This window comes from Oncorhynchus mykiss, chromosome 9, assembly GCF_057628025.1.
Source record: "Oncorhynchus mykiss isolate SJ-2025 chromosome 9, ASM5762802v1, whole genome shotgun sequence".
NCBI lineage: Eukaryota > Metazoa > Chordata > Actinopteri > Salmoniformes > Salmonidae > Oncorhynchus > Oncorhynchus mykiss.
In genome coordinates, this window is record NC_143030.1 from 19905401 (window position 1) to 19908417 (window position 3017).

The following is a 3017-nucleotide window of genomic DNA, read 5'->3' on the forward strand; positions in this document are numbered from 1 at the left end:
ATGAAAAAGTGAAAGTTCTTGGAACATTGGGACAACGTTGTGATAGGTGGCTGACTTGAGTTACAGGGGGAGACAAAGTCCTGCCTTGCATGTAAACTCAAATCCAACCAGTGAGTCCAACACACATAAGAATCCTACTGTACCAACAACAACAACACACTAGTGGAGATCCAAACTGAACTCAATACACTTAAGACATAGCCTACATTACACAAGCTGACAAAACACCTCTATATTCGGCATACCGATAACCCTCTCACACTTGCACTCAGAAGCCTGGTAAGACCCATGCTGGTGGTAGGAAGACTGCTGCTGAATCTGATGGACCTCTCCACATGGGCACCTCCACTGCTGCTCTGGTTGACTGTACTCTCTATACTGTCTGGCACTGACTGGGCTACTTCCTGTTCCCAGGGTGACAAAGGGAGTTAGGTCACCCTGATGATGCTCCATCTCCATTCTGTGCAGTTCCGTCCTCTAATGATATCTGCCCCTGCTGTAGAAGGACAGAGATGGTGGGGAGGTTTTGTCCCAGAACACTTCTAATTCTATGGGATGGGATATTGTTTCAGGTAGAGCTTCATTTTGACCAGGAAGATAGATAAACTGAGAATCGACGTGTGTCTGTGGAGGTTTATCTGTATAGGTCATCCCGTCACTACGCCTAATACTGTCATAGTACTGAGTGCAAACAGAGCTCAGTTGGTCCTTCTGCCAGCGCAGAGCATAGACATGGCCATTATTGAAATTCCCAGCAGCCTCCTTGTCACATACGCCAACGGTCCAATCACAGTCCTCAGAGAATTTGACCACCCACCTAGGGTTTGCATCAGAGCAGCTATCCTGGCACAGAAGAGTATGGGTGGTGAGTTTGGCAAGGGGGGTGTAGAACACTTTCCTGTGGTCCTGGGACAGAGACATGCCCCTTCCCAAGCTCTTGGGGTCAAAGGTCAATGTGGTGGTGGGAGGGCACCCTGGGGAACCCTGTTTCTCCTGGTGGTTCTCGGGGTCGACCAGAGCCAGCAGAGAACTCCACAGCTGTGTCGTCTGCTCCAGGAGGTTTCCTCCGCTCTGCTGTAGCTCCTGGACCAGCTTGTCCCGGTCGGCCCCGGGCTCCAGTCCCTTCCTCAGACCCACGGCACGGGCCTTCTCCACAGCCTGGTGCACCCCTGCATAACCCTGGAGGAAGCGGAAGGAGTCCCCCTCGGACAGGGCAGCCTGCATGGTCCTCTTAGAGGTCGTGATGGATTTTACACGAGCTGAGACGGAACTCTGGACACTCTTCCTCTTCAGGGTGATGTCGCGCAGGGCGGATACTCCCTCAATGAGCCGGATACTGGAGCTAGCCAACCTCTCCCTCTGCTCCTTGTCCCACCTCCTTAGTTTCAGGCTTTGGTTCTCTCTCTTGGCCAAAGCCTTTTTGCTTCTCCTTCAACTTTTCTCTCAGCTCTTTGTGTGCCTTAGGCAGGGTCTTCATGTTGTGGATGCGATGCTGGTCCTCGATGGCGCAGGACATGCACACACTGGTTAGGTCGTCCAAGCAGTAGTACTCGAGAATCTTACCGTGGTGGGGGCATTTGGTGGCCAACCCAACTCCGCCAGCCCCCGGTGCTATGGGTTCAGTCAGGGTATGTGTCTGCAGCAGAAATGGGACTGAAAGGTGTGGCTCCAAGTGCTGGACACACATGGACATTTCACATTTGATGCAAGTCTTCCGTGCTGGCTTCCTGTCTTCTGTACATAAGTCACAAACAATGGCCTGGCTGTCCGGCAGCGGCAGAGCCTGGCACCCCTCAGACATGTCTTCTGTGAGCCCTGGATCAGTTGAAGCTGCCACAGCAAATGGTGGTGGGAATCGGGTGCTTTGCGTTGTCCTTGACCTTCGCATGCTAAAATACCTCTAGCCTCGTAGCCCCTATAATGCTTCTAATCTCAACTTTTTACCTGTTGATTCGTTTGCTTTGGTCTGATCTACGTTTGAGGCCACCTCGTGCAAGATATGCGTCAGTCCACCAAAAGTTCCTGGTTGCTAAAATTATAATGATTCTCCTGATTTCAGTTCATGTAACAAAACAAGCTAATCATTGTACGATATAAAGCATTGTGAAATATCCTTTCAATAAAGTATTGTATTTTCAGCTGTCAGATGCCGTTGTACAAAACCGAAAGTAACAAGATGAAAAAAAACACAATTTAAGGGAAAATTTAGATATAGGGTACATAGAACGGATCTATCGCTTCTTAGACTTACTGTCAATGAGTATGGGAGGTCTATACTTAACATTTCTATGTACATTTGGTCGTGTCGCTCAAAAATCTGCCTTGCTATGTACATTTGGTCATGACTGGTGACTGGGAATGGGTGTGTTCGAGTAGTTAGGCTAATGCAGTCGGCTTGTGCGCAACTACTGATTGAAATCAACAGGGGAGTCAGACACAGTTTGAAGCGACTCAAATACAGACCTTTTGCATATCCAATTAGAATCTGTTCTTTTCCCTTCAGTCTGAACAGCCAAAAAGCACATGGAATGGGATATTTCAAGCCACATTTCAAACCACCTACAGTGGCAAGAAAAAGTATGTGAACTCTTTGGAATTTCCTGTATTTCTGCATAAATTGTTCATATAACTTGATCTGATCTTCATCTAAATCACAACAACAGACAAACACGGTGTGCTTAAACTAATAACACACAAATTATTGCATTTTTCTTGTCTAAATTGAACACATAATTTAATCATTCACGATGTAGGTTGGAAAAATTATGTGAACTCCAAGACTTCTCCAAAAGCTAATTGGAGTCAGGGGTCAGCTAACCTGGAGTCCAATCAATGAGACGAGATTAGAGATGTCAGTTAGAACTGGCCTGATCTATAAAAAACACTCACAAAAATTGAGTTTGCTATTCACAAGAAGTCTTTCCTGATGGGAACCATGTCTCAAACAAAATAGATCTCAAAAGACCTAGGATTACCAATTGTTGACTTGCATAAAGCTGGAAAGGGTTACAAAAGTA

At 46.9% G+C, this 3017-nt stretch overlaps 1 pseudogene; it reads right to left on the reverse strand.

Moving 5' to 3' along the window:
- Nucleotides 1-477: 477 nt before the first annotated feature.
- Nucleotides 478-1801, reverse strand: LOC149980819 (uncharacterized; annotated as a pseudogene).
- Nucleotides 1802-3017: the final 1216 nt, after the last annotated feature.